The sequence below is a fragment of the Miscanthus floridulus genome, chromosome 19 (assembly GCF_019320115.1).
Source record: "Miscanthus floridulus cultivar M001 chromosome 19, ASM1932011v1, whole genome shotgun sequence".
Classification (NCBI taxonomy): Eukaryota; Viridiplantae; Streptophyta; class Magnoliopsida; order Poales; family Poaceae; genus Miscanthus; species Miscanthus floridulus.
This window is the reverse complement of record NC_089598.1, coordinates 47119076-47145699: the sequence shown is the minus strand read 5'-3', so window position 1 is coordinate 47145699 and position 26624 is coordinate 47119076.

Below are 26624 nucleotides of genomic sequence, written 5' to 3'. Positions count from 1 at the left end.
AATGTGGCCAAGAGAACTCAAATGAATTCCTGTGAGGTGTTATAATAGACACAAACCCCATAGGAAGACTGGAGGAGGGTTAGAAGTGTTGTAGGCGATAGAGATGCTAGCTTTATTTTTTCAGTTTTTTTTGAAGTTGAGCTCTCTGGCCTTTCAATTAACTTCACACCTAGCTGAAATGTTGGTGACTCGACTGCTTACAAACTCAGAGATCGGATATTCCTAAACAAATTCTGAACCTAAACTTTAGTTCAAGCCTAGAGCAGCTATCTCGTGCGCAGACGAGTTACAAATTCTTGGAACATGAAAACATTCAAAGAGAGAAAATTGTTCACTCATTATTGCCCGAATATCCCTGAAGGCCACCCCTAAGGAGGTTAGGTCTAGTGACGAGGATAGAATCACATCCTACAATAGAGCTAAATATGTTTCGAACTACAGCCGAGTAACACCATGTGCCGCTGCCACCTCCAGGGCCTTCCAGCAGGCAATAGCCTCAGTCATCAAAGCATCCTGAGCCCCAGCTAGATTGCCAGCTCCTACTAAAACTAGATCACCCGAGTGATCATAGATGACAAATCCCCAGCCACCCTGTTTGATGCTCGGAACAAAGGCACCATCAGTATTCATTTTCAGTATGCCTTCCAGGGGGCTATCTAGGAAGTCGCCGTCCCGCTCGCTCGCACGATAGGAGTTGCCGGCTGGTTCTGTATTTCACTTGCCAGGTGAGTCACAACAGTAATAATCACCGGCATAGCATCTAGAGTCACCCTAGTGTTAACTTTGTTCTAGGCGGCCACCAACGCCACAACAAGATGAAGATTTTGTAGCGCTTCTCACCAGGCATGTCCAGAATCCTTTCAACCATATCCTAGGCCGAATGCAGTTCAGTTTGTTCCAACCTCTCCATTTCTAATCCTAGCTCTTGCCAGCACTTCCACACAAATTTATATTTCAAAAAGCAATGGCCTCCATACTCGTCTAAGCGCTTATAGACTGGGCAAAGCATTTCAGTTTGTAAACCCTGACATTTGATATTCATCTTTAGGGCCAAGCTATTGTGTGTAAGTCTCCATACAAATTGTTTGATTTTTTTAGGGGCGTGTCAGGCACCAAATTCTCTTCCAGTTGAAACCCTTCACTGTTTCTGGACCATTAGAGGAAGAGCTTCCATGTTGCCTTGTAGCCTCATATTCCCTAGTATCATACAGGACATGGTATGCTGATTTGACCGAGAAGATGCACTTATTATCAAAATGCCAAGCAACAAAGTGAAACGATCCTGATTTCCTTGAAGGGAAATCCATAGATTCGAAGTATAATGTGATAGTCCCAGGTGATCATCCCATCACATTATCAATTATCAGTCAATATCACAGTCATGCATCAAATACCTATCTTAAAGAGAGTACAAATAGCAAGGTTTACTCTGTATTACATCGCCACTTGGTAGAATCACTCAGAGCATGCAACATCTAGAATAGCATCAAGTAGGAAGGCAGCTTGTGTCGACTCCATCTTCTCAAACCAAACTTGAGCGTAGGAACAAGACCTCTAATCCTCCAACCATCTCTCTAGTAGTTGTACTCAGGCTCGGAACCTACCAAACAATTATCAGTATGATTTGTACTGGCCACTGGCTCCCACCCAATGCTTTGCGTTTGTTTTGTGGTAGTGGAATGCAAGGGTAGAGCAAAAGACCTATTTATGGCTATAGTTTCCTATGCAAGTATGTCAAGTTTTAATAATAATTCATCAAGTTTTAACCCATCTCATCCACACATTCTCCCATCCCATCACACACATCTCACCACTCTCACACTCTCTAGGCGACAAGGACGACTCCCTCTCGTACCTTGCCTCATCGGCCAAAGCCGGAACCCAACACAAGAACTCAGGGGGAGAGAAGAAAAGGACTCCACTCACTAATCAAGGGAAGCGTAGGTCATAGGAATGTCCATATCCGAGGACGCGACTATACGTATAGATCGATCAACTCTGCAGAGCGTGTACACCTAGAACAACAAGATACCATCATCGGCGGTGCCCCGTCTAGGCTGATACCGACTGCCTCCCAACTAGTATGGTGCCACTCTACCACTTAGCCCCAGGCCACCCCGGAGTCCACCAGCACGATGAGACTATGAGACATAGTACCAAGCCCCCAAAGGTCACTACGCTATCTTAGGAGGGTGTGGGCCACACGCCCGTACCTCCCTACACTATCCACTTCCAACCTAGCAGTACTGGCACCATCCTAGTTAGTCGGGTAACCGTCCCCGCCCATTCAGGAGCGAGTGGTGTGTACGTAGGGTACTATGATCCAGTTCTCTTGATATACCAGTCCTTAGGGGGACCGGACAAGATATCTTCTCAACGGGGGATCACCAACACCGCGTGCCTCGACGACACCTCCATCTTGGGGCTTCATCCCACAAAGACACTCCACCTTGGGATCTTCACATCTCACATGCACCCGCCATAGGTACCTCTCGTAGGGGATGCCTAGGTCGCACCCCTGACAAGACTCGTCCAATGACTCGTCGTAAGATCTTACCTGATAGACTCAACCCTCACCACACACCCAAGACGCACGCCAAGATCTCCCCAGTTGTTACCACATTATTGGCACAAAGTGCCTTAACCACTCACAAATAATCCTCCACCAAGCATCACATCATAGATATAATGCATAGTAGAAGTAGTAGCAAGTAAGTAAGCGAGTGTCTAGCCTAACAACGGGTGTGCAGGGGTATAGGTTGCGACAAGGCAATGGCTCACAAGCAATTCTACCATGCAACCTATCGCAACTGATTTGCATAAAAGTAAAGCACTAGCATCTACATTATAGCATGTCTAATAGGATTCTACAAGGTTGGGTAGGACATGGCACCTGGTAGGTCATCTCCAAGCTCCTCATTCAATGGCTCTTCTGGGTCTACCAAATGAGACATATAGCCGCGATAAGCGACTCCTATAGATGATCACAAAGAAGCAATAGAAATTCAAAAGATCCAAATGCACTCCAACATAAGCCTATGACATAGAGCTCATTTTTAGAAAACTTTGGACTCAGATTTCATATTTTCTGAAGTGATATGAATTCCCTATGAATATTCTAAGTTTAAATCATATTTTGAAAAAGAAAAAGGATAAGAAAATCCAGGGCATGACACATGGCACATTCTGATTGGACGTAGGGAATACGATCACTAATAGGTGGGACCGGGTCAACGGTCAGCGTTAATTAGGCTCGGACTAGGCTTAGTGGGCCAGATATCAGGCCGGGTTGGGCCGGGCCGGGCTCGAACACGTGTTAGGCATGGGGCTTGGCCACGTGGCCTAGCTGGGCTCCTAACGGGCTCAAGTCCATAGGTGTGGCTCATGGCAAACTCTGGCATGTGGGTTCATGGACCGTGGACATGGTTCATGGTGGGCCGCGTCCATCTCTCCCTTGTCCTCTCTCTGGCTCATGGTGCACCGGGTGCACCAAGCAACTTAGGCATGGTGGCTCCCTCTTCTCTCTATCTCACGGTGGTGCTCCTCACCGGCAGTGAGCTCATGAGTTATCATGCTAGGGTGTCTCACCAGGGCTACTAGGAGGCTCTATGGCTTCACGGGCTCATGACAAACTCACTAGTGGGCCAAAAGTGGCACCTTGGTGGCTATGGCGCCTAGCTTAGGTGTTACGGCGGACGACGGTGGTGTGGGTCAATAGCAAGGGTGCCAGGGACATCAGCACAACCCAAATAGGGCTCCTAGGTCTTCTAGGTGCTTCGCCGGTCGTGGCAAAGGGGCTAGGCGAAGCTCTAAGGGCTTCGGTGAGGTTGGCCATGGCGGCGGTGGCTCTATAGCGGTAGTGGGCTATGGCGAGGTGGCTACAACCATGATTGGAGCCAAAGGTGGCTCCCTTTCTTCAATTGGGGTCGTGGGGAGGCTAATCGGCCTACCGGCGTTGACCAAAGGGCACGATGGAGTCCACACCACGGCAAGGTGCGCGGCGGAGCTCCGGTGAGCTTGTGGATATAGCGAAACAAGGCATGGCATGGGTTTTCTATCCAACTAGCTACATGGTAGGGTGCATGGGGTCATGGTGAAGCTCGCTGGCTAGATCTCATCACGCCAGGCGACCGAGCTTGCAGATCATCCCCAGCACGGTGGCGACATGGGTGCGCGACGGTCTGGTGAGGCGAACGCGACCAGTGGCCCCTAGGGCTTCTCTTCTTCCTCCATCTAGCAAGTAATGTGTCCCTTGGCAAGGTAAAGCTTGCTGAGGTGCTTGTCCTACCTCTACCAACCCATGGTGGCTAGAATGGGGCAGCGACATGGTGGACGTCGGCCATGGCGACCACGACAAGTGTGACATGTAGGCGCTAGCATTCTCGGGCACCAGTGGCTCAGTAAGGCCCGGCCTTGACTTGTGTGCTTGAGTGTAGTGCATCACAACGGTGAAAGAGACTGACCTTTGGCCCTCCTAAGGGGGAGAACATGATGGCGTGGCCATGGCATGTCCATGGTGGTGAGCACGGGAGTGTGGTGTCGGGGCTCACCATGGTGGTGGTGTAGGTAAGATGGTGGTGTGGTGGTGAGTCAAGGCCGTGGCGAGAGGTAGGAGTGTAGTGTCGAACCGCTACGATGAGGAAGACGATGGGGCACCATCTTCTCCTCTGATGAGCTTAGGCGACTCCGATGGGCTCATCTCCTTCTCTCCCTCCTTCTCCTTCCACCTTCTCCTCCTCTAGGGCATTGGGGTGGCTCGTGGGTTGCCACAGAGTGAAGGTGGGGTGCAGGAAGGGCACTAGGGCACTAGGGGTGCCCTCTTATAGGGAGGCCATGGCCATGGCAAGCAGTGAACAGTAGGGAGATGGGGTAGGCCATGTGTAGGGTGATCAAGCCCCCAGGACTTGGGTTTTGGGGCACGTGGGGTGGTTGCACACCCGCGCGTGCTCCCAATTCAAAACTGGGGTGGTCAAGGGAAGGACGACAATGGCATCATTGGTTGGGGCCATGGTGGGTGTGTCAGCATGGCATGGCATGGATTGGGGTGGGCACGGACACCGTAGAACACGAACGTGGCGCTCATCCGCATGTCCGGGGCCATCGACCTCGCTATGGATGGTTGGCAAGGAAGATTCTTCCCTAGTGCCCTGCTCTGCCCCGACACAAAAGTAGAGACCTTAAGGATGGGGATGACAAAGTGGGCTCACCCATCACTAGCAGCGAGAGGCAATGGTAGCGGCTCATCGCGACGTGGGGCACGGCGTGGGCCGCCTGTTGGGATGGCTTGGCCACACGCGGGCGTGTTGACAGTCACTAACATCAATTATAAACCGTCAACATAACCAACATTTATACTTAATTCCATCACCAAACATAGGTATATGGGTTTAAACTAATAAATTCCATGAGTTTTGCGTTTATCCAGAAAACTATCAAGGGGGACCTATTCGTTAAAGGAAATTATGGAATTTCACCGCGGAATCGACGTGGGAAGACTCTAGAAGACTCCACAAGCTGAATCACCGAAGAGGAGCCCGTGTCTCTGACATGTGGGGCTGGCTGGCCCCACCTAGAGGACGCCCAACCTATGGTCCCCCCATGTTAGCCTCTTGTTGTTATGTTGGTTCTCCACCGCCTCCTAGGTTGCATCTACACCGTCCTTTAAGTTGGTTTGATCTAAAGGCTCACGTTAGATGCTCCTGCCTATATAAACTAGCCCCTGCTACCCTCCCTAGAGCAATCCTAAAACTCCAATTCATATTCTCCTCATTAGGATCAGAGTCAGCTATCCAGAGAAGATTAGTCCTCCATAGGATCGAGTCTTATAAATAGAAATAGTGAGATGGAGAGTGAGGGAAGAGTATGGAGGAGGTGCTGGCCTGTCGTTGCTCTCACTATGGCTTGTACCTTGGCGGATCCAAGTTCTATCTAAGCTTGCCTCTGAGTTTCTGGTAATTAACTTCTGATTCATGTAAGCATCTTGTTTATATTGTTCATCAGGTTTGCGACTCTTTTGAGTGCTTTATTCTCTACATAGTGGGGAGTAAAGTATTAATCGTAACTGTAAATGTGGTGCATAGAATTAGGTTAATTCTAGATGCACCCAGCATTCTAGAAGGTGGTAGATCGCCTGAGTGACAAAAGTTCTATATAGCCTTTACTATATAGCTTCATTGATCCTTTGTAGTCCACCTCCCATTTGTAGGTGCACGTAGGACGCGGTTGCAAAGGAAAGCATCCTCTGCTGGTGTCTTTCCCTAGTAATGTCCCTAGTTGAATAGTAGAAGACATAAGCTTACCCAAGTCAGAACTAGAGAACTTTAGTTATCCTCTCTATGCTCCTATTTATCCTAACCTTGTTGCTACCCTTAGTTAAGTTAGACCATAGTTAGTCTCACACATTTTCCTATGGATACGATACTTGGAATACTTCTGGGTGAAAGCTATAGCGGTATCCGTGTGCTTTTGGATTTATTTGTGTGCATCAAATATACCAACAAGCTTTCTAGCGTCGTTGCCGGGGAAACAGTTGCTGAATTAACTATAAGCCTATCTTAACCTTTTATATTTTATTCTTTCTTTTACTTTTTTGTTTAGCATAGATTCCACTCCTATCTATCAATATGCTAAACCCATGAGCGCAAGCCTAGAAGCACCAAAATCTTCAGAGCCCATCCTAACACCTGGCTATGAGCTGCGCCCGTGTTTTATAAAATTGATTCGGGATAAATCCTTCTTGGGAGAAGGCGATGAAAACCCATACTCACACCTACAAGAGTTTGAACAGGCCTGTGCATGCTTGCGTATCACTGGCATGTCTAACAAAACCATACGATGGAAGTTGTTTCCGTTCTCTTTGATGGGAAGAGCTAAATAATGGTATAGTCAAACCATAGGAAGTATGAAAGGAGATTGGAAAATGTTATGCTCTAAATTTTGTTTACGTTTCTTTCCCATCTCTAAAGTGGTTAGCCTTCAGAAAGAGGTTCTAAATTTTAGTCAACTAAAAGAAGAATCTCTTGGTACATCGTGGGATCATTTTAATGAACTCATCATCACTGGCCTAGACCTTGCCATTCAAGACTCTGTACTTCTTCAACATTTTTACATGGGTCTTAGCAAGGATTCTAGGAATCCCTTGATGCAGCCTCTAGAGGAGCTTTCCTTCATTTGTCTACTAGTGAAGCAAGGGCTATGCTTGATAGAATTAGTGGAAATACTCCATGCACTAGCATTCATAATGAACTCCGTGAGGAAGAGAAGGAATCATCTCCCGAACAAGAAGAGGAAGTTTTGATAGCCAAATCACAACCACTCCAATTCCAAGATTTAGCTGTCAATCCCGAAGCATCAATACCCCAAAATCCTCCAAGGAAAGAAGAAATCCCTGTTGAAATTAAGGATGGCCTCTTTGGTGCTAATTTTGGGAGAACATTAAATTTTCATCTTCATAAGAGACCTTCGAGCGAATATAATTCAAATCCTCTCAAGAAGGGATCTCTTAGAAAGTGTCCTTATTCCCATATAGGACATTGGGAAGAATTCAATGATGGCATTTCACGTAATGCCATAGAAGGAGAGCTGAGCTATCTACAAGCCATTCCTATCCTCTCTCCTTCTATGTCCACATTAGATGTCTCATTTGAACCCATCCTTGACCTCAATGATCCCTCTTATGCTCTCTCTCCTAAAACTCATGATGATCCTAGAAATCCACTAAGAAACTCTAAGCATGGGAATCATGAAGGCCACAAGGATGACCAAAAAGAGCAACAACAATGGCTGGAATGCATTAAGAACTTGTATGCCATTGCTAAAGAATGGATGGACAAGGACGGAGCCTTATGGGTAGAATCCAAACTTGGCTTAGATCTAAACGGTGAGCTTAAATCAATCTCTTTAATAAACATAACTCATCCAAGTTTGGAGGAGGCCTTAGACGAGATCAACTTGAGAGCACTAATCTATGTGAAATCTTGGACAATAAAACATCCAATGAATATCATAGGCAAGGAATGATGGAAATAATGTTTCCACCTATAGACATTCATGAAGAAACACCCTTAGTGCTTGAAAAGGAAGATAACATCAATGAGCATGGAAGTTATTTCATGAACACCTCATTGAATCCATGCTTGCATGAGAAATCTCCTGAATCAATTGGTCTCTCTAACATTGCCGCACACGAGGTCTTCAACCCCTTATACTTTTTGTTCCTAAAATTTTTGAAAGGGTGGTTGTAGATGCATATGTTTATCATAAATATTGCAAATCTTGCTGGCATGAATATTGAAGATAGGTACACAAAGGTTGATGTTGGAGGGGAAACCACTTCACCAACTTGAGTGCAATTAGAAGGTTTCCCAAGGACGAGCTTTTTTCCTAAAGCAAGCACTTACGAAAGATAACATGAGCTTTCACCTTTTTGCTGTTATGCCTTTGTGAAATAAGCATAGATATATATTTGTGAAAATATTCCTTCGGGTATTTTTGTCACTAACCATTCCAGGTTTGAAGCAAAAACAATGAAAGATGATGACCCAAGGTATGTCCAACCATTTATAATGCAACATTTAAGTACATCCATCCTAACTTGATTTCTTTTGCAAAATTCAAGCTGGGGGATAGAGTTCCCTAAAAAATATCTCTTGCCGTGTTGCTAAATTATTTTGGTTATTTCTACTTTTAAGACATGCTCAATTTGCTAAATAACAATCGTGTTCTTTCATCTCCATTTGAGTAAATCTCTATAGTGCTTTCATGCTACCTTTGTCTGCCATAGTAAGTTTTGGTTTGGAAGTACTCGACATACTTCCAAAGGGTTTTAAAATTAAGCGAGGTGCTTAGGTTAAAATGCCTTCCTTAATCAAATTAGACATGGAGTCTAGTTTGGTTATTGAACTAAAAATTGCTTTAGCAGATATTGGATATTTTATTGGACTAACCCCTGTAGAAAACTCTCAATTCAATTTGGGTAGGTCACAAGATGAGTTCAAATCGGAGATGAAGCAAGGCACATGTCGAGCTCCAATAACATGGTGTAGAGAAGACGCGGCTCATTCAACATGGATGAAAGAACTATAAGTATCAAAGATCATTCGCTTTGTCTTTAGCTGCAAGTCACCTTTGCCTTGAAGCCATGCTTGTATAGAACATGATAAACAAAAACTATGCTAAAATAATTCTAACACTATCTTTTCATTAGCATAGAGGGAAATTACAAAATTCTGGACAAATAACCCATGTTTCAAAATTATATATTCCTTTGGGTATGTGTTGTCCACTAATCCTTTGCAGGCACAAAACAATGAGTGAGACAAAAAGGTCTAACAAGGTGTCAAAAGATCAAAGAGCAGAAAAATGGCATGACAAAAGGATGAGAAAGAAAGGGTGCAATTTTGGCGACAAGAAGCGCATAACTGTGAGGCCAGCCAAACAAGGAAAACTTCAAGCAAAAGGGAAGGACCATTACGAGTCATCTACCATTTGTCATGTGGTGTCATCACGCATTAATGAAGAAGGTAACATCCTAAGGTAAATGGTCATCATTTAAAAAGTTTTTCCTGATTCTGGTATGCACATAATAAAAATAAGAAACAACATGTTTGAGTTACAAAATTACTTGATCCAACCTGATTAACTCAACATGTTTTCAAGTTTGTTCCTAGCACCACTTTCTTGATCTCATACTTTTAACCAAATGAGCTAAAATATTACACATCCTATCTTTGGAAGATGATAGTCGTAATCATGTAAAGTTTGATACATTATATAAAGATAGACAATCCTTACATGGGTTAAGCAATTCAATCCTTTCTGCCAAATGAACTTAAATGCTACATTCATACTCAATCTTTTGATCCTATCACCCATGTTGTAACTAAACAAAACACATAACATCAACTTCATCTTGTTCAATGTGCCTAAGGATAGAGAGGAATAAGTAAAGTTTTGGTTCTGTTGGTGTTCTCCCACCAATAAAGCCCATGCACTTGATCTCTACCTTGTTTTATGAGCAGGACATGCTTCAAGCAAAGTGTGGAGGAAGACATTTGATTCCCCAAATTTCTATAAGCGAAGGTCTTGAATCTGTCAAACCAAAATCAAAACTCAACCAAGACAGGTTTGGCAGAAGAAGGTGACATCACCATTAGAGGCGTCATCACAAGAATCTTCATCTTCAGAACAAACCGAGGTACTTGATCAATGAACTTCACAAGGAGAAGTCTGAATCGAAGGACTTACAACACCTAACCCTCACCGAAAGAGCTAGCTTGGGGGAGAAGCACTCCCGTGTATCCAGTTAAGTATTCTTTCCCCTTTTTGTCTTAATTTTAGTTTCTTTTCAATAGTTAAATTTTTTTGATAAATGAAACAAAATAAAAAGTTATCTTTAAAATAAAATATATATATAGCTATAGTAATAATATGTGATCTAGTAAAATTACAAACAAAATAAAAGGTGTGTTTAATTTGTTTTTAAGAGTTGAATAAAATAAAGAGGACTTAGAATAATCTCTTAAATGGAAATGATAAATAGTTACTCTATTGTAATTCTTTCCAAGTACCTAGTCTTTAGCCTCGAATTCTCTCGAGTTTTGGATGCGACTGATTTGATATAAGGATTTACTCTAAACTTGAAACTCGTGGGTAGCATATGCTTGATCTAAGTCTAGGTAATTGGCGGATATGATATGGGAAGGTCTAAGGTGTTGTTTATCTTGTTCTAAGTGACACTAAAGTTCTGGAGATTTATCTTTAGAAAAACATAAAAATGTTACATGATGAGTTTCTGTATGACAAAGCTTGAATTCCTACCAGAGCCATACATTTTACTTAGGCTAGGAAAACTTCCACATATATGATGCTTGCTTTTGCATTGAGCTTTGTCAAGCTTTGTTGACCCTTATGAAGGGTTTGTCATGCTCTTAAAATCAAGATCACATGCACACCACCCAAATGTGCACTACTCCTACACTGGGGGTAGGCGCAAGAACATGCCTTCTATTTAGATCCACCCAAAAATGTTCTACTCTTACACTGGGAGTGAACACCAAAAACATGCTTGTTAGGTTTCCCATCCATCAAATAAATGCTCCAAGTTCTTATTGCTATCTCTCAAAAGTTTTGTTGCAGAAAAGAGACATGGGGCTATGCAAAAGTTATTCATAAAAAAAGAAAGAAGAAAAAAAGAGAGATGAGAAAAAATGGACAAGTGTCCGAGATATTTAAAATAATGGGTACTTAGATGCCCGCCTGAAAAAAAGAGAGAAGAGAAAGAGAGATGAATAAGATAGCCCCTGCTCTCTAGCAAATGTTTCCAAGCTTCAAAGGAGAGATATGTCTCCAAGTAGCATAGTAGAATTAGATTAGCCACCATATATATCCACCATATATCTACACACATACACATCTTGATTTGATTGTAAGAACCAACTCTCTTTGGATCTGTTGTTTGACTTTACAATATATGCATTGTAAGTATGCTCTAGCTTTCTCCTTACCTATGAACTCCACATAAGCCTTAGTTATAGGAAGAGAAGAAGGCATAACATCTTTATTGCCTTGGTGAGGATCCACAAATACCACATATATTGAGAGACTTGAGAGTGTCATACAATGGAATCTCTGAGTTTTATTTTAAAAACTTATAAAAATCCGAAATAATGGTAGAACAAAGAACTTGAGACATAGCGCTTGACTTGACCATTCTGTCTTTCAAATGCTCAAGACCCAAGTGAAGGTTAAGAAGCCCCATGGTTGAAGGTAATATGGGTAAGTTTGAAAGTTAGATCAGTTTATTCTAATCCGGAGGAGAATTTTTTATTGAACGCATATGTACTTTTGAGGCATAAAAATATTGTAGCAACTCTTGATCCATTGCTGAGTTTAGCTTTTCTCAGGGACTGGCAAAGGTTAAGCTTGGGAGAAATTGTTGACGGTCACTAACATCAATTATAAACCATCAACATAACCAGCATTTATACTTAATTCCATCACCAAACATAGGTATAGGGGTTTAAACTAATAAATTCCATGAGTTTTGGTGAATCTATGGTTTCAGCAGGGTTTATCTAGAAAACCGTCAGGGGGACCTATTCATCAAAGGAAATTATGGAATTTTGCCACGTAATCGACGTGGGAAGACTCTAGAAGACTTCAGAAGTTGAATCACCGAAGTGGAGCCCATGTCTCTAACATGTGGGGTCGGCCGGCCTCACCTATAGGCCGCCCGACATATGGGTCCCCCATGTCAACCTCCCGTTGTTATGTCAGTTCTCCACCGCCTCCTAGGTTGCATCTATGCCGTCCTTTAAGTTGATTTGATCCAAGGGCTCACGTTAGACATTCCTGCCTATATATACCAGCCCCTTCCACCCTCCCTAGAGCAATCTTGAAACCCTAATTCATATTCTCCTCGTCAGGATCAGAGCCAGCTATCCAGAGAAGTTTAGTCCTCCATAGGATCTAGTCTTATAAATAGAAATAGTGAGATGGAGAGTGAGGGAAGAGTATGGAGGAGGTGTCGGCGTATCGGTGCTCTCTCTATGGCTTGTACCTTGGTGAAGGGTCGAGATGGCGACTAGAGGGGGGGTGAATAGTCTTTTCTAAAACTTAATCGCGTCGGCTAACCGATACAAATGCGGAATTTAAACTAACGGTCTAGCCAAGACTACACCCCACTATATAAGTTCACTAGCACCTTGCAAAGATAACAATTATGCAACAAAGGTGTCGGGCTAGCTAGAGCTCTCCTAGTCAATTCTAGGAGCAAGGTTACACAAACCTATGCCACTAGTACTTTAAGCAACAAGGGAGCTCCTACACATGCTAGTAAGCAAAAGCACAAAGCTAACTAAGCTCACTAGCAATGCTCAATAACAAGGCAACCAATGCCTAATTAGAGAGCGCAAACACTTAGCTACACAAACTAAGCAATGTGACTAACAAGGTTACTAAAACCAAATTAGCCACGCAAGGGAGCTACTTCTATGCTACACAAGCAAGAAGGTAATTAGCAAGCTACACAAGCTATCTAATTACAAGAGCAACTACACAAGCTTAATATGTATAAAAGTAATTGCAAGCTTGTGTAATGGGGATGCAAACCAACGGGAAGAACAAGGTTGACACGATGATTTTTCTCCCGAGGTTCACGTGTTTGCCAACACGCTAGTCCCCGTTGTGTCGACCGCTCACTTGGTGGTTCGGCGGCTAATTAGCATCACCCGCTAAGCCCGCACGTCGGGCGCCGCAAGAACCTACCCCTTGAGTGAGGGTAGCTCAATGACATGCTTTACTAGAGTTGCTCTTCGCGGCTCCCGCGGGGCGAGCACAATGCCCCTCACAAGCACTTCTCCGGAGCGCCGCACAAGCTTCTTGCGCGCTTTGACGGAGACCACCACCAAGCCGTCTAGGAGGTGGCAACCTCCAAGAGTAACAAGCACCACCAGCTTGCAACTCGATCACCTAGTGCCACTCGATGCAACCTCACGATGCAATCGCACTAGAATCGCTCACTCACACAATCGGATGATCACTATCAAGTATATGTGTGATGGAGGGATCCTAAGCACTCACAAGCATGGACACTAAGTCCCTTGAGGTGCTCCGCTCCAGCCATGGCCGAAGGCCACTTCTATTTATAGCCCCAAGGGCTAAACTAGCCGTTACCCCTTCACTGGGCAACGGTCGGGCCGACCGGATGCTCTGGTCGTGTTGACCGGACGCTGGACCTCAGCGTCCGGTCGCTCGCAGACGACCACGTGTCCCGATTCCAACGGTCACTTGACCTGACCGGATGCTCCAGCTTCAACTGACCGGACGCTGGACCCTCAGCGTCCGGTCATTTCCAGTAAGCTCCCGAGCATGACCGGACGCGTCTGGTCGAACGTGATCGGACGCAGCCAGCGTCCGGTCACACTCTAGCTACTGCGTCACCATACGTCAGCCTGACCGGATGCAGCCTCCCAGCGTCCGGTGCATTCAGATCCAGCGTCCAGTCAGTTGACCGACGCCAGCATCTTCTCCATTTTCTTCACCCTTGCTCAAGTGTGCTAACCACCAAGAATTTTGCATCCGGCGCAATAGAAAATAGGCATTCCATTTTCCCGAAAGCGCCGAATCCCGCCTCACAAGCTCGGCAGGAGGGAGAGAGGGACCCAAACCCATCTCACCCCTACAAACACCACCTCCTTTGTAAATGTGCCAACACCACCAAGTGTACACCACCATGTGTATGTGTGTTAGCATTTTCACAATCATTTCCCAAAGGATGTTAGCCCTCAACTTGCCACGCCACTTGATCCTAGCGACAATGCAAAGTTAGATCACTCGAGTGGCACTAGATGACCGATATGCAAACAAGTTTGCCCCTCTTGATAGTATGGCCATCTATCCTAAACCCGATCATAAACTTCTCTACACACCTATGACCGGTGAAATGAAATGCCCTAGGTTATACCTTTGCCTTGCGCATTCCATTCCATCTCCTTCAATGTCGATGCAACACATGCACCAACACGATCAACAATGATATGATCCACTTCATATCATCACGTGATCATATTGGTTCATCGATCTTGACTTCACTTGCTCTTCACCGTTGCCATCGTCTATCGGCGCCAAGTCTTGCTCAAGCTTCACCGCCACGCGGTCCATCACTCCAAAGCCTTCGACTTGCCCTTCACGCTTGCAACCGGTCCATCAAGCCAAGTCTTGTCTTGATCTTCTCCACCTTGATCACATGACTCAATGTCATGTCTCATGTGCTTTTAAGCTCCTTCATCATCACATGTGTGAGCTTTGCAACATCTCCAAGCCATTTTCACCTTCATGGCATATGTTGCTCACACACATGTACCTATGGACTAATCACCTGTGTATCTCACATAAACACTTTTAGTCCACCTAAGTTGTCACTCAATTACCAAAACCAAACAAGGACCTTTCACTTGGCGGATCCAAGTTCTATCTGAGCTTGCCTCTGAGATTTCTCTAGTAATTAGCTTCTGATTCAAGTAAGCATCTTGTTTATATTGTTCATTAGGTTTGCGACCCTTTTGAGTGCTTTATTCTCTACATAGGGGGGAGTAAAGTACTAATCCTAAGTGTAAACGTGGTGCTTAGACTTAGGTTAATCGTGGATGCACCCAGCATTCTGGAAGGTGGTAGATCACCTCAGTGACATAAGTTCTATATAGCCTTTACTATATAGCTTCGTTGATCCTTTGTAGTCCACCTCCCATCTGTAGGCGCATGTAGGACGCAGTTGCGAAGGAAAGCATCCTATGCTGGTGTCTTTCCCTAGTAATGTCCTTAATTGAATAGTAGAAGACGCTTACCCAAGTCAAAACTAGAGAACTTTAGTTATCCTCCTATGCTCCTATTTATCCTAACCTTGTTGCTACCCTTAGTTAAGTTAGACCATAGTTAGTCTCACATGTTTTCCTGTGGATACAATACTTGCAATACCTCCGGATGAAAGCTACAGTGGTATTCGTGCGCTTGCGGATTTATCTGTGTGCGTTAAATATACCAATAGCATGGGAGGGAGCTAGGCCGTGGTGCTAGGCTGATCTTGGTGGGGCATGCGCGGAGGCGGGCATGAGGCTGAGCTAGGCCATGTTAGCTAGTCCGGCAGCGGATGCTGGGCTGCTTTGGCCTTTTCTAATTCTTCCTTTCTTCTAATTCCTTTTCTATTTCTATATTCCCATTCTATGCTATACCTTGGACTTCTATGTGTGTATACATGTGTTGCCAAACATGTACACACCCTTATGGGGTCCACTAGGGACCAACTTGGGTATTAGGATCAATGTCAAGGGTTGGTAACAAACACACAACAAGTTTGGTAAAAAGGTTTAATTGATTTTATTACATCACATAAAATCAAGAAAAGGTAACTCACAAGTTGAATTAAAATGGAAATGTTCAAACAAGCTAGCTTGGGATATACTTGTGCAACTACATGGGTGGTTTCCTAGTATGAACACTCATCATGCATGGGTTTTGTTAGAAAAAAAATTTAAGTTCAGATTTTTGGTTATTGGAAAACCTGGGTTGTTACAGTCCTCCCCCCTCATAGGAATCTCGTCCTGAGATTTTAGATGAGACGTACCTTTCAAGGAGTTAAGGGTAAAGCATCCGAAGTTCTAACTCTTTCTCCCAAGTGTCTTCCCATTCAGTGTGGTTGCTCCACTAGACCTTGCACATGGGTATGATTGTGCTTTTAGTTTCCTTCTTGGCTCTATCAAGTATCCGGATAGGGTGCTCCCTATACTCTAGAGTGTCCTATATATCAAGTGCCTCTATAGGTACTTGCTCATCTGGTAGCTTCAAGCACTTGCATAGTTGAGATACATGGAACACTGGGTGCACTCCGATCAATTCCTCAGGCAGTTTCAACTCATAGGCTAGCCTCCCAACTCTCTGACAAATCCGGTAAGGTCCTACATACCTTGGCCCCAACTTCCCTTTCACATGGAACCTGATGGTGCCTTGAAGTGGGGAGACTTTGAGGTAAACATAGTCCCCAGCTTGGAACTCAAGGTCTCTTCGCCTTTTATCTATGTAATGCTTTTGTCGGCTTTGAGCAATTCTTAGATTCTCTCGCACTTGGGTGACTCCTTCTTCGGCATCCTTGATCTTTGTAGGGCCAAAGAACGATCTCTACCCTACTTCTGACCACATCAGAGGGTTCCTACACTTTCACCCATATAAGGCCTCAAATGGTGATATCTTGAAACTAGCCTGGTAACTGTTGTTGTAAGAGAACTCTACGTGTGGCAAACTCTTCTCCCAATCAGACCCATATTTTAGAACACAAGCTCGAAGCATATCCTCCAAGATCTGGTTCACTCTCTCTATATGCCCATCTATCTAAGGGTGGTACGCAGTGCTATAATCCAGTCAGGTCTTGATTGCCTTGTGAAGACTCTTCCAAAACTTGGACACATATTGCATCCCTCAATCGGACACTATGCTCATAGGGGCTCTATGAAGCCTGAGAATGTTATCCACATATAGATCTATGAGCTTCTTAGTTCTATAGTCATTCCTCAAAGCTATGAAGTGAGCTACCTTGGTCAATCTATCAATAATTACCACCCAGATCATGTCATAGCCTTTCAGGGTTCGAGGTAAACCCACTATAAAGTCCATGGATATGCTTTCCCACTTCCACATTGGAACATCCAAGGGCTTCAACAGTCCTATCGGTCTTTGGTGCTCGGCCTTGATCCTATTGCAAATGTTGCATCGCACGACATGCCCTGCAATATTAGCTTTTATATTCTTCCACCAAAAAAGCTTCTTCAAGTCGGCATACATCTTGGTACTTCCTGGGTGGATACAATACTTGGAGTCATGACCCTCGGCTAGGATCTCCTCTTGCAAGGCTTCATCATAGGGCACATAGATTCTATCCTTGTACTAGTACACTCCTTGTTCATCTTCCCTAAACTTAGGGCACTTGCCTAGCTCCATGAGTTCTCAGATTTCATAGATTTTGGGGCATTCCTGCTAAGCTTTGTGGATTCGATCTTCAAGGTTGTACTGCACTCGAAGCTCATTCAGCATCCCCTTCAGTAGGATCTCGAGTCGGAGGTCCTCCATCTCCTGATTCAACTCTAGTGGTATGGCTTCTACCATCAGACTATGGCAATAACTCTTAAGGCTCAGGGCATCTATGACTATATTGGTTTTCCCTAGTTAATAGTATATCTCCAGGTTGTAGTCCTTAATCAGCTCTAGCCATCGACGCTGTCTCATGTTCAGATCCTCCTGAGTGAAAAAGTACTTTAGGCTCTTGTGATATGTGTAGATGTCGCATTTGTTCCCGATTAGGTAGTGTCTCCATATCTTCAGGGCGTGCACAACAGCCGCAAGCTCAAGGTCATGGGTGTTGCTCATGGTCCTTCAATTGGCGGGAAGAATAAGCTATAACTCTCCCATTCTGCATTAGAACATAGCCGAGTCCTTGTCTGGATGCATCACAATAGACCACAAAGTCTTGCTAAATGTCAGGTAATGCTAGCAGAGGAGTGGTGGTAAGCTTCTATTTCAAGGTTTGGAAGCTTTGCTCACACTCTAGCATCCACTCGAACTCATTGGTCTTCTTTAGAAGGTTGGTCATTGGCTTGGCTATCATGCAAAAGTTCTCAATGAAGCGGCGGTAGTATCCTACCAACCCAAGAAAACTCTAGATATTAGTCACATTGAGGGGTTGCTCCCACTATTTCACAGCTTCAATCTTGGTAGGATCAACAACTACTCCCTTAGTAGTGAGAATATGACCTAGGAAGGCGACTTCTTCAAGCTAGAACTCGCACTTGCTAAACTTGGCATACAATTGATTCTGTCTCAGCTTCTCTAGTACTACTCTTATATACTGCTCATGTTCTTCTACAATGGCCGAGTAGACAAGAATGTCATCGATGAATACCACCACGAACTTATCTAGCTCCTCCATGAACACCTTGTTCATCATATTCATGAAGTAGGCCGAGGCATTAGTGAATCCAAAGGACACCACGATGAACTCATACTACCCATACCTAGTGACAAAGGCTATCTTGGGAATGTCCATAGTCCTAATCTTCATCTGATGGTACCCAAATCATAGATCAATATTGGAAAAGAACTTGGTATTCCTCAGCTGGTCTAGCAAGTCATCTATCCTCGGCAATGGGTACTTGTTCTTGATAGTCACGACATTCAAGTAATGGTAGTCAATGCACATCCTCATGGAACCATCCTTCTTCACAAACAAGATAGGGGAACCCAGGGTGAAGCACTGGACCTAATGTACCCCTTGTTAGACAACTCCCTGAGCTATTTCTTGAGTTCCTCCAGCTTGTCAACTGACATGTGGTAGGGCCTCTTAGCAATAGGTCCCGTACCAGGCAGAAGGTCGATCACAAACTCCACATCCTAGTCAGGTGGCATACCTGGTAGCTCTTTGAGGAACACATTAGGGTACTCGCATACTACGGGCACCTCCTCGACTAACTTGGCTTCTAAGGCACGCAACATGGAAACCATCCTCTCATGGATGGGCTCACATCAGATTACGTGACCACTCAGATGTGTTGTCTCCACATGCCGTGGTGAGCAAGATATTACTCCCTTGTGTTGAGTCAGCCAATCCATCCCCAATATGACATCCAGTCCATCAGAGCGAAGCAAGGTAAGATCAGCTAGAAAAGGGTGACCCTCAATGATGATGCTCACTCCCTAACATCTCTTCGTGCACATAATGTGACCCAAGGGTGAACTAGTGTCTATAGGCTCCTTACGTGGAGTTACTGGTATGCTATGCTCTCGTGCAAACTTGGCAAATATGTAAGAATAGGTAGCACCTGAGTCAAACAATACCAAAGTTGTAGCCCCATGCACAATGAACATACCGTACATCACGTCGGGGGTGTTCTGGGCATCCTCCGTGGTTAGATGAGTGAGACAACCACAGGCAGCTCCAATAATGTTTTTGTGCAGCGTACCCTAAATAGAAGCCTATCTCGCTAAGGTTGGAGTAGGTGGCATAGCATTCTTCACGGGGCAGTCAGCGACCTTGTGGCCCGGCTGACCACAACCAAAGCAAGTGAAGGGAGTTGAGATACTTCGTATACTTCATGAACTCGTTGAGGTGACACAAGTTGTGGGAAGCGTTGACACTCATCTGTACCAGGTCCTTCTCAAACATGTTGTAGTGGCTCTCCAGCATCATCTTCCTGAAGCCATACCTCTTCTCCCTCTCCATGTGATCCCTCAAGCACCTATTCTTGTGCTTGAGGGCATCCTCAAGCTCATGCACCTTGCAGTCTAAGTAGTCATTACAGAGCCCAAAGCCTCTAGCCTTGTCTCTCAGATCTACAATCTCATCCTTCAGCTTGCTCTCACATGCCTTGTAGTAGGCCTCCATACAGTCGTAGCCCTCATGCTCCACACAGATGGTCTTGTTGAGTACCTCCTTTTTCTTCTCTTCCACCAGGAAGGCCTCATTGGCCTAGAACAGCATGTCCTGATACCGATGGTTCTGTGACTTGACCTCCATAATGTACCTGTCCTAGCAGAGGATGTACTATTTGGACTCCTAAAGGCAAAGACCCTCCTCGACATAGACAGTCTACTCAGTGGCCAAGACCTGCCTCCTAGTACTCTGGGTGAGGTCCAAGGCTTGGGGAAGCAAGCAGTATGGTCCTCTCCTGAGGTGCTCGTGGGCATCACGCATCACACGGTGAAGGACCAAATGTGAAGCGGACTGGACACAAGCTGCGATGGAGGTCTCCACCTATAGCTCCTAGAAGGCATGTAACTCTGGTAGGGTCTCACTCACAGGAACCCTAAGGTGGATGATGATGTGGCCCTACATTCTGTCGAGTCCTAGCTCGCCACGACAGACATGCTCGACCTGCTCGATGGGGACACCAAGCTCCTCAAGGACATCATAGAGCATCTGAGCAAAACCATTGTAGCTCAGATCATCGATGGGAAGCTCAACTACTAGTGCCATCTACAAATTGGTCCATAAAAGGGGATCAGTAGATTAGAAAAAGAGGTAAGCCATGCATAAAAAGATGCAAGGTCGGTACATATAACCAAAAAAAGACAAGTTCCACTCCAAGTTTTATCATCCAATCCTAAGGGTCTCATCCTAGGGTCAAGTATGGCTCTCATACCAACTGAAATGATCCTGATTTCCTCGAAGGGAAATCCATAGATTCGAAGTATAACGTGATAGTCCCAGGTGATCATCCCATCAAATTATAAATTATCAGTCAATATCACAGCCATACATTGAATACCTATCTTAAGCAGAGTATAAATATCAAGGTTTACTCTTTATTACATTGTCACTTGGTGGAATCACTTAGAGCATGCAACATCTAGAACAACATCAAATAGAATGGCAGCGGGCGTCGACTCCATCTTCTCAAACCAGACTTGAGCATAGGAACAAGACCTCTAATCCTCCTAACTGTCTCCCTAGTAATCATGTACACCTAGAACCACAAGATCACCATCATCGGTGGTGCCCTACCTAGGCTGATACCAAGCTACCTTCCAACCGGTGCGATTCCACCCTACCACTCAGCCCTAGGCCACCCCGGAGTGAACTGAAATGCTGAGACTGTGACACATAGTACCGGGCCCTAGAGGTCACTACGTTGTCTGTAACACCTTTGGTGTTACACCATAAATCATTTACTAAAACATGTCATGAGCATCATGTTTATGTGTTAATGCATGTAATAAAGAGTGTAGATCAACTTCTGTAACTCAAAACGATCAACGAAAGTGGGAAACGAATGTTAATTCCATAGTCATGTTATATCACTTAGGGTTTAAAACCAATTTTTATTAAGCAAAAATGCTATAGAACATGTATGTGACACTTAAATAAAGTTGAAGGTACAAACTTTGTAGATGGCAATGAAATACTTGTTAAAAAATATTATTGTTAGATAGTATTTCCAATAGCTTAGAGATGGAACTTGGATTAAAATTCAGCCCAAGACTTAGTAATTTTCAAAGTTGAAAATGGTGTGACAATGCTATATTGGTGAATTAATTCTAAAAAATTTAGCTAAAGGCTTGTACTATATTTTTGCTTGGTGGGTTGCATCCAAGTATGTACTTGTCAATGGTATAGGGGTTGGTTTAGTTACAAAAAGTTCAAAAATGTTGTTTGGGCGCCGGTTGACAGCACCAACTTGGCATGCTCATATTTTCTTCTCTAGTCTACCTTGGTCAATGTATATTGCTCCATTCAGTAGCCTTAGGTACCATCTTCAGCTAGGCCGAGTTGGTTGGGTCATAACCAAGCTAGATGGGTCGTGGTTAACGCTTTAAAAAGCGTGCACTGCACATTTTTGCCGGTTAACCATGTCTGTGTGGTCACCGTGTGCCTAGGGCACCGCTAGCCACACTGACTGGGCGCCTAGCGCGTTGCACATTGCTACTGGCGCCGCTACCGGTGCCACTGTGGCTGCACATGCCGCCATGCTACGTTGCCAAGCTCCGCTGGCCACTGGTGCCGCTGCCGTCGTGTCGCCACTACGACGCGTGCCACCCTCCACTAGCTCCGTTGCCGTCGTTGTTTCTGCTCGAGGTGCAGTGGCATCACATGGCCGAGCTAAAACCACAATAGTGCACATGTTGCATCCTAGAGCTACATTGTCCGTAGCACCGCCACGACAACCGCATGTGCGCATGCCCACACTAGAGGCCAGCCTCTCACCGAGGCAATGTAGCACAACGCGTTACTAGCCCTGTTCTGAGCCACATCGTGCCAAACTCATTTTTGTGGAGCCTAGTCATTCTCAAAGCAATTACATGTGCTAGGTTATAGTTAAGGCACTAGGCTACATGCCAAGACCACGCACGGCCTTAACCGAGCCCTACATAACTCCAATTTGGAGTTTACCTCATCACCGGTCAGTAGAGGCCCCAATAACGTTGCACCTAAGACACCAACTGCTCATGACCCCAGAATCCAATTCCATGGCACCAATAGCTTCACCTTGATCCCCTATCCACCCTGCGCAACTCAGCTGAACCACTACCGCCATCCCCGGGGTGTCGCTATGCCTGTGTCTACCATGGAGCGCTACCAAGCCACTCGGTCGCTCATGGCCAGTGCCGCTCAGGCCATCCCTAACCAAACAGTCACTGCAGGCAGGTTTTTGGTGAGTCACTGAAGCTCATACGCTAGCTAGTTGATTGCCTAGCTGCCCTAGTTTTTTAGAATGGTTGCACAACCATAGTGAACCACCGTGCATCACTGCCACGCGCTAGTCCATCCCCTAGCTTCCTACCGCTTTCCAGGGTTGTCGTTAGAGCTAGCGATGGTGATCGACCCCTCAGAAAAGCTAGGGTGGGTCCTAGTTGCCCCGTATGAGCATGGAATGCCGGTGGAGGTTGCGTCATCGTGCGCACCGCTGCCAGGGACTTCACGATGGGAATTAGAAGAAATCCATGGTGCTAGGTGAAAGGGCTAAGAGAAAGGGGAATAGTGGTGAGTACTGCTGGTAAATTTGCCATTAGCGCAAGGTCCTTTTGGCAAGGTTGCCAGCACGTGCACGGCCTCTCCGCTTGGGCCGCTTTTGCTGGGCTAGTCCGTTGGCCATGGGCCACGCTCATGCGTGCGCTAAGTCGCGTGGGCTGCATGCTGTGGGCCGCGTGGAGAAAATGGTTTTCCTTTTTCCAGGGAATTAGTAAATGCTTTTCCAATTTAGTTTTGAGCTGATCTTTAGTAAATTATATAAAATCATGTAGGTGTCCAAAACATGTGTAATAAATTTTGTTAGATTCCTAAATTCGTGATCTATCTGTTGGTATAGTTAGTTTATAGTTATCTATGAGGAGGTTAGGTTCATTAATTCATTTAGGAAAGCTTAGAATTATTTAGATTAATATTTGTAGGAATTTTTGTGGCAAATTGGTAAAAGCTTTGATCATGAAATTTTTATAGTAGGTTCAAGGTATTATTATGTGCTTACTGTAATTTTTGTAGCCTTAGAATATGTTGAGAAATATAGTAGCTAAGTACTCCTTTTTGAAAAATATAGGAAATCATTAATAAGAGTAAGAATATATTTTAGTTGCTAAGAAGCACTTGTAGGCGAAACCCTACTAGTTTGATGGGAGTGATGATTAGCTTGGTATCTAGTCTTTAGAGCTAGTTAGTGGCTTAGTAGATATATTCTTATTTTAAGAGTTGCTGTTGCCATATTATTAAGTGTTGCATCATCATTTCATGCATGTAGATAATGAGTTGGTAGAGTTCATGACCGTAGACGAGCAGGAGTACGAGGAGGTGATTGAAGAGTATGAGGAGAAGATCCTCATCCAAGAGGGAGCCCTGGAGCCATAGCTGCTAACTTTGCTAACAACCCACCTGCCCAAGGCAAGCCCTAGTGCATAACCCTTATTTTGAATGATCACTGGATATATATATATGTGATGGGCATTTACGTTACAGACATTTTATGGAAACTACATGCATAGATATACCTACCTATGAGTCCTACTAGCATAGGTCGAGTAGCTACTATGCTTTGGATTTTTGGTAGCATGAGTAACCTGCCGTTACTCACAATAGGTGATTATTATTATCACTCTTATGATAAAATGGTGAAAGGAAAATGGAGACCGGGCAGGAATATGGTATGGGTATAGGTGGGTGTAAGGGGTTGTGTCCCATGGCCAATGGGGCATAGCTTGTTTACACTGTTTTCCCTATCCGTGTCGGTTAAGGACCGGACGTTGCATTGGATTCTAGTCAGGTCACAGACTTATTATCCTGAGCACATACTTATTTATGGGAGCAGGGAAGGCTCGTTGCTCCCTTGTCATGGGTTCCGACTCTTTCCTAGCTAACTGATTGGAGGCGGGGATGGTGGAGGTCTAAGCACCACACTAAGTCTGGGACTCAGGTGTGTGGGCTTGGGGTCCCAGTTTGGATGGGGACCTAGACCCCTTGACAGGAGAGTGATGGGTTGGTCCTGCTTGTGCCTAGGGTACAAGCGGGTTGTGTGTTTTGGGGTACCTAGCTAGGCACATTGATTCATGAATCGCTGGGTAATCCTATATGACTTGTCTACAATCTAGCACCATAGTAAGAACTAGAAGATGAAAGATGGTGAAATGGATTTGTTTGCTCAACTCTTGCATGAAAGTAGAACAAGTGCTTACCTAGAATGGTGAGATAATGACTAATCATGACTGCTAATAAGAAACATACATAAGGATTCACTACTAGTATTGTTTTCCACAAAAAAGGAAACCCAACAAAACCATAAAGCTTATCATATCCTTTGGAGTCGGGAAATTATTCCCACTAGTCGGGTAAGTCTTGGGGGTACATTGCGTACTCAGGGTTTATTTACCCCTGTTGTAGGTATAGCTTGAGGAGTAGCTGTTGTGTGGAGGATTTTTCTGGTGGGCACAGATGAATCCTTGTATGTCGATAGACATTTATTTTAATTCCATTGTTTAAATTCCGCACTTTGAACTTGGTACTCTAATAATGCATTTCTAAGAACTCTAGTTGTATGAAATGGACTTAGTATTGTAAACTCGTCCTCCTTATTGGATGCTAGAGGAAAAACATGGATTATTCAAGTTCTCCCTTAGGGTATGCTCGATGGAACTTCTCGAAGTATCTCGCTCTCGGGTTGCTTAGTGTCTGGTGGAAGACGAGCGCCTCCGAAGGTGTGTTATTTTGGGTAGTTCTACCACAGGTGGTACTAGAGCCAATAATGAGTCTACGAGTTTCATAACTCTTTTCAAAACCTAAAATTTGACCAACAAAAGTTTTGAGAAAAGTAGGATGTGATATAATTATGTAAATAATTATAAACCCTAGCAATATGGTCTATCTAGGATAGCGACACTAGTTTTATCTAATCAAGTTTGTATAGGTACACTAACCTTCGCTGCGTAAGAATCATTTAGCAAGCGGAAAGCGAGTGTGCGGTGTGCCAAAAAATCTTGAGAATGCTGCTATATTCTAGCTTGAGTGAACGTATAGGCTGATGCATACATCTTGAAAAGAGAATCTTGCTTAAACTAAACTCCCCCCCCACATGTATAATTTGGATTAGTGAATTGATAGAATAATCTAAAAGAATGCTTTAATAAAAGTCTTATCATTCCTCTAAATCTCTTGTTCCTGATTTGGAGGGTTATCCCTAATGGTGGGTTCCTATCTGTTTACAAATGAACCTGAGGTCTGGTCATGGGAGTACCAGCGTCGAGGCAGACCAGGGCAATAACAGTCGTGGTGAGGGCATTGGCAACACCAATGGGGAGAGCCACAAAGCCCCACTTCTGGCTCCTCCTCCTCAGCCACCACCACCTCCGATGACTCATGCAGAGATGATGGTAGAAATGTTGGCTGCTCATCGAGAGTCAGCCCGTGCCATGGAGCTGTTAGCACAGGCTATCGGTGGCTTTGCTCGTGGAGGCCACGAAGGCAATGGCGGGAACAGGGGTGGTGCTCGTGGTCCCGAGGGACCCTTTTCTTAGTAGGATTTCTTGAAGACACACCTACCCTCGTTCTCACCGACTGCTGAGCCTCTAGATATGGAGCATTGGCTTTGTATTCTAGAGCAGAAGTTTCTACTATTCACTGTAACTGAGGAGCAGAAGGTGTGCTTTGCAGCACAATAGCTGTTGGGTTCTGCTAGTGCATGGTTGGGCACTTTCAATGCCATGTAGCCGGTGGATCACCGTGTGACTTGGCAGGAGTTTACTGCTGCTTTCTGAGAGTATTACATTCCTGCTAGTGTTCTAAACAGGAAGTTGATGGAGTTTCTAGACCTAAGGCAAGGGAGCATGTCTGTGATGGACTATGTAAACAAGTTTAGCCATCTATCATAGTATGCTGGGACCCACGTTGATACTAATGAGAAAAAGAAGGACCATTTCTATCATGGCCTCTCTTGTAGTCTGTAGAAGGAGCTATACACAGGAAACTACTAGACTTTTGGTGCTATGATGAATGCTGCTATTGCCATGGAGGTACTTCAACATGACACTTAGGCTATGTGGAAGCGCAAGCGGGTGGTTACTGGGTCTTCCAGTCACCCCTAGGCTCAGAAGGTATAGGTTATCAG